This window comes from Choristoneura fumiferana, chromosome Z, assembly GCF_025370935.1.
Source record: "Choristoneura fumiferana chromosome Z, NRCan_CFum_1, whole genome shotgun sequence".
Classification (NCBI taxonomy): Eukaryota; Metazoa; Arthropoda; class Insecta; order Lepidoptera; family Tortricidae; genus Choristoneura; species Choristoneura fumiferana.
The window spans coordinates 1922888-1937607 of record NC_133472.1 but is presented as its reverse complement, the minus strand read 5'-3'; the positions used below and the strand labels follow the sequence as shown (position 1 = coordinate 1937607).

At 37.7% G+C, this 14720-nt stretch overlaps 2 protein-coding genes across 3 annotated transcripts in view; one reads left to right on the top strand and one right to left on the bottom strand.

Moving 5' to 3' along the window:
- Positions 1-14720, bottom strand: part of Eip74EF (Ecdysone-induced protein E74) — a 321891-nt gene that overhangs the window by 217980 nt on the left and 89191 nt on the right. The gene's annotated exons all lie outside the window — the stretch shown is intronic.
- Positions 1-14720, top strand: part of Lsm11 (U6 snRNA-associated Sm-like protein LSm11) — a 57806-nt gene that overhangs the window by 3377 nt on the left and 39709 nt on the right. The gene's annotated exons all lie outside the window — the stretch shown is intronic.

Here is a 14720-nt window from a genome sequence, read left to right as displayed (position 1 = left end):
AGTTTGTGCTGGATCTAGGCGACATATAATGACTTTTTATGCTCTAGTGCATAAAGTAAAATCTTCGTCTCAGACCAAGGTAATCGGGTGCCAAGGTCCACAAACAAAAAGGTTCAAGTAGAAGACTGTGTGTTCATATCCGGGCTAGCACCTCTGTTTATTTCGGAACCCATGTGTTAAATTTACCACGTGGTTGAAGTCAAACATGTAAAGGTCTCAGACGCGTGCCGAAGACGAGTATGTATGTAAAAGAAATAGAGATAGATATAATGTTAAAACAGCATAGAAATGTGCACGTGGCAAACCGGCCACGGTCACGGCGTATGTTAGTATGTTAATCTGTCTACATTGTGAACGACTGACAGCTAAAACTGAGGCTAGATCTTCGAGATAGGCAAAAGTCATGGAGGAGGCCTATGTCGAACGGTTGAATGGTTATGATGAACGAATGAAACTTATAAGGGCATATGCAAAAAAGAACTGTTGTAAAAAAAAGCCAAGTCGGAATATAGTCGAGTATAGTCGGATATTTTATTATTGCGAAATTTTGTCATAATTTTAAGCATCCTGTTAACCTACTTTTCTGGTGGCAGTTCGTTTTGCATGTGTCGGAGTAAGTAGGTAGTTAATAAATTTAGGATAGAGGTAATACCTATGCCTTTGATAGGTACCATCAGCCAAATATGTGGTCTACCACCCTTAAGCTGATAATCGTTTGCATGTCATAAAACAATAATGCCAATAGACGTATCTGTCAACTTGAAAGTTCGACTTTAGCGACATATTAGTTTGATAGGAACTTGTTTAAAAATTGATAGGCCACTTATTTGGCTGATGGTACATGCAATTAAAAATTGTTATGCAAACATACGTACAATATTACATAATTACATGTCATAAGTTCATTATAGAAAATATGCATTACATTCAAGTTATGATGTCATAAAACATTTTTATATCAAACTAGCTGTTTCCCGCGGCTACGCCCCCGTTGTAATTTTTCCAAATTTTCTTCCATAAAAACCTTCTCCTTACAATAACGAACACAACAAATAAAGAATTAGCGAAATCGGTCCAGCCGTTCCCGAGTTTTGCGCTTAGCAACACATTTTACGATTTATTTTTATGTCAAATGATTATTATGTGAATATAATAATTGCATCAAATAAGCCTTATAGTGCTTATGCTATTAAATATATTTAAAGGCATCGTTACTCACCCGATAAAAATCAAAACCCTAAAAAATAAGCGTATTATCAAAAGGAGAAGCGAAAAACTGTGTTGATTCGGGAGGAAAATGCAACTTATATCTAACTATTCTTATTTCTGTAACTAACAGGGTTACAATCTTTCCCATCAGTGTAGATTTTACATTATGCTTGTGTTTATTTTGCGTAGTTAATGCGGGCCAAAGTTGGAGGTTACGTTGTACCAAAGAGCTTGTAGATCAGATCTGATAGATGGATGAATAGAAATGCCATGTGTCCTTGCACAGATGTCGCCACTATTTCACCACTCCCGCTGTCAATGAAATGTTTGTCAGTGTTTTCATACGTTTAAGTAGATTACAGATCGAAAATACAAACTGAGACATGGATGCACAGAAAAACTAGAAAAAGAGACCAGCACTGGGAATCGAATCCAGGTCCTCAGCAATCCGTGCTGCGTGCTATAACCAGCCAGGCACCACTGCTGGACAGGAATCTAGACACGAATTTTTCCTATGCATACATATCTCAGGTTGCTTATTTCTACTATGCTACCTAAGCAGCAGCACTAGCGAAATCTATGTTTCGTCGACAGACGTCACACTCTTTCGGAACTAACCGCTCACCCAGACAAGAGATGTCGCTAAGCAATCAAATTATGATTGGGTTTTTGGAGTCTTATTGTATTTTTTATTTCAACTCCAAATTTGTTTACGGTTTTTGTATTTTACGGGTTTTTTTATTTTAGTTGAAATAAAAATACAAAAAGACTCCAAAAAACCAATCATAATAGATTACAGATGTATGTATACTTAATTTATTTGTGGTTTTTGGGAACAGTAGGATCTTAATCGGATTACGACGGCACCCATTGTCAATTATGTTCTACTAGCTGTCGTCCGCGACTCCGTCCGCGTAGTATTCGTTTAGAGCTATCCCGCGGGAACTATGCAATTTACCGAGATTATCTTCAGAACGGTTAGACCGATTTCAAAGCTTAAGTAGTACTCGTTTTGCTATGTACTTTCATTTTAGTTTAATTAAGGTTTAGGTAGCCTATCTAGGACATGTATTAAGGCATGAGCGCTATCATTTACTTCAGACGATAATGATGGGAAAATTGAGGGGAAAAGACGCGTCGGAAGAAGGAAGAAATCGTGGCTCCGAAACATCAGAGAGTGGACCGGTATCGCCAGTGTGGAAGAACTGTTTTCTCTGGCGAGAAATAAGGAGAGATATGCGGAGCTGACAGCCAACCTCAAGTAGTGGAGAGGCACTGCAAGAAGAAGAAGAAGAAGGTTTAATTATAACGAGTATCCGTATTAATATCACACGACGGTAATGGCATAAGAGCTCGCTCCTTCCGAGTCCGATTCGGACTTGGCTGTTTTTTTATCGCACGCATTTCGATGAAGTTTAAGAGAGATTTGATTTAAACCGCTGTTTTTTATGTTTCTTATGCGTGTCAATTTTACAAGTGTACATCTTAGAAAAACGTGTCACGCTCAAATCTTGTAAATGCCACGCCACGCAACTGCGTGCGCTCACTTTCTTAGATTTTTTATGGAAGTATTGCTGCGTCACAGAATCTAATTGGTATCTGTCACAAAAGGCTAGATGGCGCTTGTATCGTGAGGTCCGTTTGACAACTTTGACATGTGAATCACGTTTTTTTTTAAGGGCCTTCACCCTTTTTTAGCAAGATGTATTTTGCCAATGTCGATGTAGAGACATTAGACGCATGAGGACACTGTTCGGTTTATATAATTTTGAAATCGGCGGGAGGAACAGGCAGGAAACCTAAAACAAATAACGTTTGGCTGTGGACGGTACACTGACAATAACAAGACGAAACGATTTTTTTTTAACGGAGGGGAATGGCAGACTGTTAAGCATGCTAACATAAAAGGATAAAATGAGGAGGAAGTATGAAATATATAATATTAAGCATGCTGCAGTTGCTACAATTTAATGTTGTCGCACTGTATAAATTTTATCAATATTTTTAAAAGAGGACGTTTGTAATTGGTTGAAAAACTAAATTAGCCAATCACAAACAAGACTGTCAAACGTCAGACGTACCGCTCGATACTAACGCCATCTAGCGATATTTCTTTTCGAAACCCCCCTGTTACTTCTTAGTGGATAAACCACAGATCGCAACTGAAACGAGAGATTATTAAAATACTAAACTATCACGCATAAAACTGATTTCACTTCGTTCAAGCTAGAAGCAAATCCGTGTTCAGTCGGCCTGTACTAGTACTACCTATTTTCTATTCTGTGGTAAACCAGAACTTAAAAATGGAACACCCTTTAGCGGCACAATGCGCCACAGATAATGTTAATTGTAAGGAATAGACAATCATAGTTGCGCCAATCAGCCAGCTGCACTAGCACTTTCCCGCCATTTTCGCCGAGCGCTCTCATTGGCTAAGGACTATCGGTTCGTATCATGTGTTTCTGGACTTTCTGGCCAGTTATAAATTAGAATTGAATAATTTTGAACATGGAACATTTTGATCTAGCCTATTTCTAATCTATTTAATGTGATGATATTTTTTATTTACTTGCAGCCTATCTATAATGATTTAGTGGGAAATATTTGACACTAACTGGACCGATTTTTTTAATTCTTTAACCAATAGTAAGCTAGTATGGGGATTATTCTTTTGTGATTCGGGATATATTAATACCTATATATATTTCTTTCTATTACAAACTAAGATTAAAGTCGAGCACGGTCATGGATATCGTGTTTAGCTTTAGTCTTAGGTAGCCTAGTGGTTTCACCTATAGTCTCTCAAGAGTGGGCTCGAGTCCGGTCTGAATTTAGAGTTTTATGATTTTACCTGTAAAATTACATTTGAAATTTACCATGAGCTTCGCCGTCTATAAAAACATTGTGTGATAACCGGAACACTGTGAGAGTGAAGTTACCAATCTGTTCCGAGCCCGCGAGGGAATTACAGTCCAATCCTTGTCAGGCTGACAGCAGGCCTGTGTCTATCACGTATGTAGGGCTGATGATGAGATAAACAATGTCAATATACAAGAGCTGGCACGAATAGATTGAATGAGTGAATGAAATTATCTGTGTGTTACTTATTTGAAACTTCACACAAATGTGAAAATGTCATGTATCTATCATTTTCCTACAAAAATGCCTAAGCGACATTACTTGTCAATCCATTCGTGCCAGCTCCTGTGAATCGATCTGCCTGTGTATTTATTTATCAATTACACAGTTAAAGGCTGACCAGAATTATAAAAAAACCTCGCCATATTGCGGAAAACCAATAGGACAAATTTCTTGCACTGGTAACACTAAATTCAAATGTCATCTGTCTATTGCTGTCAAAGTTTAACGTTGTTTGCGCTTGGTATTTTGAAGTGTAATTTTGTATTTTTGTGCGTTAAAATGCCGAAGATTATCCATAGCTTTGGAAGGAAAATAATTCACAATGTATAAAATCTGAAGGATTAGAAAATATTCCTTTATATAACATCACCGACACCGTTGTCTATATGACTGTTAGGTATAGTATAGTAAGTGTAAAGAATGTTGCAATATAAAACGTAGAAGTGCTGCCCTCGCGTCAGGTTTTTTATATTCTTGGTCACCCTTTACATATGGATCCCTTATATATTAGAATGATCTTACAGTGAGATTCATAATTAATTCCCCGGTCAAATAATAAGCTGTTTAAAACTTTACTAAAAGCCCTGGCAACCCTATACTAGCCTAGCTCAGTCTTAGTAGAAAGCTACGGTTCAATGCGGTATATATTTAAGTTCTAGAGATGTATCTGACATTCCTAGAAACTTCGACAACTTTCGTATTGTACAGTCGAGTTCATAAGCTTGTGATCAAAAATATCTGAACACGACTCTATTGTTAGCGGCGTAGAAGCGTGTTCAGATATTTTTGATCAAATTTTTGCTCACAGGTTTATGAACTCGGCTGTACGATGCGCTATACATACTTACCAATAGTATCAGTATTTTTATACAAAAGTTAAGGGCCTTATAAGAGAGTATTTATAAATGTGAAAAACAAATATAAATACTTAATTTTGTGACAATAACAAGGGGTGTTAGAACGAAGCAGAAAGTGTGTGTTTTCTGTGTGTGTGTACGTTAGTATGTATGTGTGAGTGTAATTACGGAATTGCGGTATTTGGGGAGTTCCTATGGGAACTTAGTATAATCAAACTGTGTCGATAACACAATTAAAATTACTCATAAAAATTAAGTTAATCGTCGATTAAAGTTAACACGCCTCTATGGCCCTCAGAGTCCGGTCTCTCTCAAGCCCAGTGTTGCATTCTACTTCGCACAATGCAAGTTTTCGCATTGCACTTATTACGTAACCGCCCACATGGCGCGTGCCGTCTCTCTCGCACCGCCCGGTCGTTGACACTGGCGTACCGATGGGATTTATAGTGAAAAAATCTGTAAAAACACGCTTTCCACACTGTTGGGTTGTGTAATTTTCTTCGGCCATCTTGTCTTTTAGGCTCACTTAAGAGAAGTCTCTTCGTTCCATTCTCCATACAAACGTAGTCCCGGTCTCATTTGAAAACTAGGCAACAGAAATAGATGAAATTTTGTAAGTATGGACTAGACGTAATTATCTATGCCTGTGATTTTCAGATTTTCATATAAATGTGTACTATCAGAGTTACAGGAGCTCAAAAGTCGACATAAAAAAGATGTCAACTTTGCACGAGAATTACAGACTAATAAAGCATTTTTACAAAAATCGAAAGAACCACAGGCATAGAAAATATAATGAATATCTTGATTGCAAAATATCATTGATTTCTGTGCTATACTTTTCGTATAATATGAGGACAACGAAACCCAAAATTCAACCGCCCAAATCTTGAAAAGCTTACAGCTAGCTCGATATAAATTACGGACGTCGTTGCGGAAGGCATGGGGGGACGGCTGCGAGCGCTTATGTCACGAGCGATAAAGACAGCAATAGCCCAAACGAATACCTAACGCAGCGCGGCCGGCAGGGAAACTTCTCTTTAGACTCGATGAACCTCTAATTACTTCTATGGAACAGTCTAGTAACATTTTTCGTAATTCATGTGTGTTACGCTTGAAATTTACCACAAGCTTTCGGCAGTGTTCCCACCAGAGATGTGAAAAGTTTATTTTGGCTCCAAAAAAGTACCACCTAAAACTAAGACTAGAACTAGCACTAAAACTATGTTACTAGGTGACACGGCAGGATACCAAAAAGGGTCTCCACTCAGCATGTGTTGCCGCACATTATGTGCAGTAACGCTGGTTTTCTGTGGAGCCCAAACGTTAAATAAACATGTATGCATGAGCCAGTTCCTTTGCCCCAGTCAGACGGAGAAAGAAAATAAAAATAAAATTAAAACCATACACAAAAGGGAGAAGTGACGTGGCTCAGTCAGGGTGTGAAGGGAGGGTAAAGCGCGACAGTAGCGCGTTTGCATCGCGGCATCGTGGCTGAATCGTGGTTATGTGGGCGAGGGTACACAGCTAGCGACTGCATCGCGACTGTATCTATGCGAACGCGCGACAGCATCGCTACTGCGTCACTACAAAAAGTTGCCGTGGGCGAGCGGCCTTATGGTTTACAATCAAAGATAGTAGCTCACGATCAAAGAGATGTTTTGTAATGCAAATGCTTGCTCCGTGTCCATGAGTATTAGTAGGTAGCCTATGTAACTCAATTCCGATATTCCCACGGTATTAGGGATAATCCAGCACAGTGCCGATTTTAGCACTTCCAGCGCCCTGGGCCAGATTTCCACGGCGCCCCCACCTTTTTGAATTTTCTAGAAGGTATAGGCTTCAGGCGCCCCCTTAAGTACGGCGCCCTGGGCGGTCGCCCCACCGCGCCCTACCATAAACACCGCTACTGATCCCGCAATATCAATCGCTGAGGCTAGAGGCGTAAAATTTTGCACAGGTGTTCATGCAATGTAAATTTCGATGGGAATTTAGTTACCTTGGAATTTAGTTACCCCAGAATTTAGTTACCTTGGATTGGAATTTAGTTACCCCGGAATTTAGTTACCTCGGATTGGAATTTAGTTACCCCGGAATTTAGTTAAAATCGAAAAAACCACAGGCATAAAAAACAATATAAATATGACTGAAGTTTAGGCTAGCGAAGCCGTAGGTGATGGATAAAATTCATGACTTCGTCAGGTACAGTCAACGTCGTAAATAAGTGATCATTTCTGTACCTTGTCGCTTTCAGTCGTTACACAATTTCGTATGGCTTTTCAAACAAGACGTTAAAGTGACAAGGGGATCACTTATTTATGATGTTGACTGTACCGTGAACCAATCTGTTCGGTCAAATGCCTGTAGATTACGACATCGAATTTTCTGTGCATCATGTTTCAGTTTGTATTTTCGATGTGGCTTTTACGGGATGACCGTAAAAGTAACACAATTTGGAGTTGAAATAAAAAATACAAGAAGACTCCAAAAACCAATCTTGTAGAATACGACATTTGACTATTTTGTATTTATTTTATAAATCAAAGTTTGTTAATGCGTGTTATCGAAGCGGAAAACAATTTTCAAGCTATACCTTTACATAGAACAGAGTTGTAAAGATTTGAAATGTAAGATTAGATACACAGTAAGGAATATTAGCCTATGACGTCACACGCAATAGCGCCATGCGTACATAGAGAAAAGCGTGTTAGAAAGTGATAGATATAAAACGATTTTACAAATAAAAAATCATTTTAAATTCTATTTTCAACCGATTTTTTTTTTCGCTAAACATGGGCTGTATATATTTGCATAATAATATGTAGGATATGGCATATATATATTATGCCATCACAGATATTTTAAGAAGAGAAGAGAAAAAGGCGATCACAGAGATTTTAAACGTACCAAAACTTCATGGTACTTACACACAATAATCGGAATTAGCTAGACTCGTAACTTGGAGGAAATTCTGTAGGGGACAGGACAAGAATAAACACCTTGTAGTTTAAAATGATCAGTATTTAAATATACGCAAAGTATTAGTAATTTTATTGTTTAAATTTAACTAGTTTAGGGTGCGTTTAATGCTTTTCAATCATTAAAATAATTTTGCAGATAAAAAAATTCAGTCGTTAATCTGTCATCTCCCAGGATAACAGGATCAAAGGAATTTGGGCACAAATTTGTGCCTCTGGGAGAGGACAGGTTAATACACTTCAAACACAGGGGACAGCCCAAAAACAGGGGGTACACTTTTTTTTGAAGACGCTCATATGCGTTGCCGGCACTGAACTATTTTTTCCGAGTGTCGCCAAACCAGTTACTATGTGGCTAAAACAATAGTGCGTGACTTGGCCGGGATGGCCGGAGCGTGCCTCCATCGCCATTCGAGTGCACTGACTCTGGTTTTTTTTAAAGAAAGTTTTACTTGCGATTATTGGATTACAACGCCATCTATGTTCGGATTAGCCAAACTCACTCGCGCTTTGAATTGATCAAATGAAAACGAAATGCGATCGCTGACTAGGATATAAAAAGGTATATATGTTGTATATAGCTCAAAAGTTCAGGTTGATCGCTACCAGTGATTAGATCGTCAATATAGAAATCTTTCTGTATGATGGTTTTGATTAGATAGAACTAGTTATAAGAAGAATAGTCTTGCTAAAAACGCATGTATTTTTTTTCGCAGCATAATCAAAAATAATAACAAAAGTCAGTTGCTCAAAAAAGGGTTATTGCAAAACGGTGGTGCAAAACGTATTAAGTACAGTTCGTCGAGTACCAGAATTTATTAAAATTTATGAAAACACGAAGAAACGTGTTCGTAGAAGGTAGGCGAAACGAAAGATGCGACATTGATCTTGGAAGAAAATATACATTATGACATTTCTCAGTTCATGTTAGTACTGTGATGTTGGTAAAGTAATAAGTTTTTGTTTAGACGTTCCCCAATCAGCATTTGATTAACCGACATAAAAAGGAGGAGGTTATCAATTCGGTTGTATTTTTTAAGGTTTAATTAAAATTGCATCTACTTAAAAAATGCGCAATAAGTTTTCACAAATATTACATTTGCACTTTTGATGACAAAGCTAAAGAAATGGCAGTACAAAGGCCAAATTTGTATGAAATCTGTTTGAAAGACGCTCAATATGAATAATTTACCGCATAGTGAGAAGATGACACGTGCCCCCCTATCGTTTTATAATTAAGATAATATATCTGCCATAAAATATACTTCTATTGGGGAGAGTTGCAAAAAACTTCGTCAAGTCAAATTTCCTGGGGGCCTACCACGCTCTCTTAATACAATTCAGTTTAGGCTCTAAACTGAACTGCATCGCTATTTCGTACCACGACGTTACTTTTGCGATTCAGTTCAAGCACGGTTCAGCGACAGCGATACAGACATTTTCATTCACTCACTTCAAGCGGTTTTCGTACCATGACGCTTAACTTGAGTGGGAATTGAATCGCTTCAGTGTCAAATTTAGCGATAGGGTTTAGTATACAATATTTGGTTTGCATATAGCGGCATCCCTATCGCGACTTAGCGTTTCAGTTTCGGACTAGAGACAATATCGGTCTTTCATTCACTTGTAAACCATTGAGAGTCAGCTCTGAGAAATAAATGTCGTGGTACCAATTTTGACGATTCGGTTTAGGTGCCTAAATTGAACTGCTCTGCGTTTGGATCGTTTATGAAAAGATCATGGTAGGCCCCCTGATCTCATTTGATACTTGCTTCCATATAGCTATATTACTCACTTACCGTCGTAGTACTCCCCAAACCCGTGACGTGACGTAATTTCGTTGCTTAAATATAAAAGCGACACATAAACTAGTTTTTTTATCTCAAATATTTTAATTTAAATTGATTTTTTTTGAAGTTTTTAATTTGCACGGTTTTGCATTTTACGAGATAGAGAAAGTGGCGCCACGAAAAAACTAAACAACACGATAAAAAAATCTCTGCTCTATGCCAAAATTTTGGCGCGCAATAGTATCGACTCCCGAATCTAGATGTCGCTCGGTCCGCACGGATGTGAGTAAAGTGACGCAACGCGTTTCGGGGCATCTGTGTAAACACAGTTTTCTGAATGGCGCGCGGTGGCCGCCCGGCCGTTCACCCCGCGCGGTCGCTGCCCGCTCAGTGAAAGTAATTCGCAACAGCATGCTTGCTACCCATGCGTCCCTGGTACCGACGGGCTTAGATTTATAGTTTATAGAGCTATTTCCATAGCTATTTTCTAGTTTAGGAAATTTCTAAAGGACCCAGTTTCTTGAATCATATTAGGCTAATAATATTCACTATTATTTTTTGTTTCATTTTCTTATTTAATTTATGTGATAAAGGTTTGAGAATCAGTGCCTAGGTGAAATAGAAATAGTTCAGAAAAACGTCTAGCTTCCGTTTAGGAAATAGGGTCCGAATCAGAACTGTTTTTTTTAAGACTCGCTCGCGTCTTGGTGTATTTAGGCAAAGTTTTTGTTAAGTATTATATCACTTCAGAGCGATTTCACACGAGGATAATTTAGAAAGGTCTCGGGACTAAACAACCGGTTTTTAATTATAAACATTACTTTTTGGGCGACTCTACTAAAACACTATCTTTTATTTAGTTTTATTAAAACATACGGTCAAAAAGCGTATATTCGCATTCGAATGTGAGATAAACTTTCGCTACATCGCTAGAGTAGAGTTTATTACATAGTTTATGCTCATTTTTCCCCAAATAAAAATGGTAACGGTCAAAAGGTCTTCACCACCAAAAATACAGTAGACGAACAGACCTGTCGATAACCCAGCATCTATTTAAAGTATATTCGTCATACTGTTTACATTAGAACAACATTATCGTACTCAAAACATTGATAGTGTGCCCATTTGACATGTCGTCAACGTAACGTGCGTCGCAAAAATCCACCAATGAGACGGCGTCTTTTCCCGGTGTGAAAGCAGCTCAACGATTCGATTGATCGTTATTTTGAATCTACCAATGATAGTGCCGCTTTGATGCTGGAACAGGATTTGAAAATATGTGATGTTTATAATAAATATCAAAATATCTGAGTACAGTCAAGGGCAAAGATATCGACACGGCCAAAGTTACAAAAATATGTATAGATACACAACTTATGCACTTAACATTAAGGCCGTGTATGCATATTTTTGAAACTTTGGCCGTGTCGATATCTTTGCCCTTGACTGTACTGTATCTGAGTTTAGATTTATTTGAGTACTGTACAGTTTTATATGTATTTTATTTCATTTGTGTTTTTGTTTTTTTATGTGAATTGAAATATCAAAAAAAAAGAAATCTGATGAGAGTTGGGAAATAAAGCAGTTTGATAAATTAAACATTTTTGATATATATCCTATAAGAATTTTAATATGTGTTTTGAGATTATAACAGAAACAGGGGAACATTTTCTTCATCGGGTTCATCATCCATAAAGAAAAATATCTATAAATTACTGGCACTTGAGGTATCCCATCTTAGGCCTCTAGGTCGGCAACGCATCTGCAATCCCCCTGGTGTTGCAGGTGTCTATGGGCGGTGGTGATCTCTTACCATTTAACGGAACTGAAGAAAAATGAGTTTTATATTGAGTGTAATTGATTATAACATTTTTTTATAATCAATGAACTGACTACATTTAAGTAGCTTTTATGTGGATGATTTTATTGTACATAATTTTTTTCTTTTTTTTTATTCGACTGGATAAAAATGGCTTTTGGCTGGTTTTTTGATAATGAAAATGAAATAAGAATTTAGGATAAAAAAATTAACTAATTTTTGAACGGTTCTTAACACTAACCCTTCATCTGGTTTTAAAGAGTAACCTGGCAGTTTAATAGCTCTATTATATAAGTAAAGACCTGCCAAGGTCATACTTTAAAACCAAGGTGTAGGATTAGTCAATCCACGGTTAAGGGTATCTGAAAACTTTTTACAGCGAAAGTGTTATGAGCTTCCGAGTCTTTTCCGCCATTTTTACATGACATGATTTTGGTGGAATCTCATTTCTTTTTGTGGTTCGGGAAGTATATAAGTTGAAGAAAATGCAATAGTTCTGCGAGAAGGGGGCATTGCAGTTTACAATGCAGTTATATAGCAGTGTGTGGTGACAGGACGGCACGGCAACACGGTATTTGACAACTTCTGATTTTGCCATATCTTAATATTATTATGAAAATATAGATAAACAGATACCCCCTTATTCATAAAACTTAACAAGCCTATGTTAACTAACAAATGCTTTGTCCCTTTCTAACAAATACATGGGACACTTGACACCAATTGACCTAGTCCCAAACTAAGCAAAGCTTGTACTATGGATACTAGGCAACGGATAAACATAATATAGATAAATACATACTTAATACATATTAAACATCAAGACCCGAAAACAAACATTCGTGTTATTCACACAAATATCTGCCCCGGCCGGGATTCGAACCCAGGACCTCAAGCTTCATAGTCAGGTTCTCTAACCACTTAGCCATCCGGTCGTCAATGGTAACAAATACAAATGTCGAAGTGACAGATAAGGACAAACGAATTTTTGCGGCATTTTAACTAAAATAGGTTTGATTGTCGTTTATGAATAAGGGGGTTAGTGTTTAGCGAAGAGAAAATTTAAATCGGTTGAAAATTGGATTTATAGTGATTTTTTGAAAATCTATATACCTGTCTCTTTGTCAAACGCTTTTCTCTATGCAGCAAGTATGGCGGCACTGGCGTGTGACGGCACATGCCAGTATGTCTTTCTCTGTCTAATCTTGAATTTCAAACCTTTATAACTTTGTTATTTGTAAAGGTAGCTTAAAAAATGTTTTTCTTTTCGATAACAGGCATTGTGTAGTTTTAATTTATAAAACATATGCAAAATAGTCAAATACCGTACTGCAAGTGGACTGCACAGTCGGTTTGCAGTTTTGATGCAGTTACACCATCGAACTGCCATTTTGCAGCTAGGTTACAGTTTATGCTGTATGTCTGTACCTAGGGCTGCCATCCGTCCGGATTTCCCCGGATTTGTCCTAGTTTAGAGGGCGTCCGGGGAGCGTCCGGGCGAGGTTTCATTTGTAGTCCGGGTTTAAAAATATTTTTAATTTTTAGACCAATGCAATTAGAATTTTTCGAAGAATTAATTTCCAGCAAGCTTTAAATCGTTTTATAAATAAGGATTTTATTTGATTGGCCTATATTTTATTATACCTACTGACCAAGTTTAATAAAAACCTAAACCTGTTGACATGTCCGGGTTTTGGGCTCCAAAATCCGGGGTTTTCACGCGTCTTGTCCTGGTAGCCAAATTTTAGAGATGGCAGCCCTATCTGTACCGGACCTTAGAGTACATTTTCGATTGACAACTAAAGCTAAAGAGAATATAACCTCTTGTCAATGATAGATGGAATGAGACGGAGCATTGGCCTTGTCAGTTTACCTAGATTGTTAAAGCGAATTTGCAAAGTTATATTTGGCTAAATAGACAACATGGACGCTTTTTGTTCGCCTACACATAAGTGTGTTATGACAAAGAAGGCAAAGGAGCTTGTAACTGAATATTTCATAAATGAAGGTACAGTAATGAAACAATATTACTAATGGACTGACAACGGGTTAGGGTTTCGTTCTATAGGGTATTTGACATCCTTAATCTGACATATTTTATGTATGAAAATACTAGTGTTACCTGCGGCTTCGCACACGTAAATCATTAGGTCCAGCAGCTGAATTGAAATTTAGGGATTTTTAAAAATTCCCGTGTGAATTCCCGAAAATTAAATCGTGGTTTTCATTACGTTACATTAAAAACAATCATGTCAAATTTCATGACTCTTAGCCCAGTGACTTCACGCTGAAACGGCTGTATGTATTTGGATGAAATTTGGTATGTAGGTAGCTGGACATCTGGAATAAAACATAGACTACTTTTTGTTCCGATAATCCCAAGGGATAGGGATAAAATCTCGATTCTCGAAACAACAACCGCTGGCCTTAGAGTCAAGAAAGACATGATTGTTTTTAATGTAACGCCAGTGACAATCACGATTTAATTTTGGGAAATTCCCACGGGAATTTTTGAAAATCCCGATATTTCCATTCAGCACTTCGCACACGTAAATCATTAGGTCCCGCATCTAATGATTTACGTGTGCGAAGCGGGTAAACGCTACGTGTCAATAAAAAAAATACAAAAAATAGTTGAAGCATTTGGCCAGTTTTATCGGCAACATATATAATAACCTTATATGAACTGTGACGCGTAACGCAGGTGTCCTATGCTATGACGCTGTACCACTGTTTGCGCAGTTGCTTTTACTGTGTCACGGCAAAAATAGAACCAAAGTGCATTGCCTCCTGGCTATAGCAATTAAAAAGAACGATTTGTTATAGATATACTATTGGAGGGGAATGAAGCAGGAGGGTCGGAGAATAGGCAATGCATTTGTTTTTTTTCAGCGGTTCTGTATACATAGCCTCTAAGCTGGTGTTT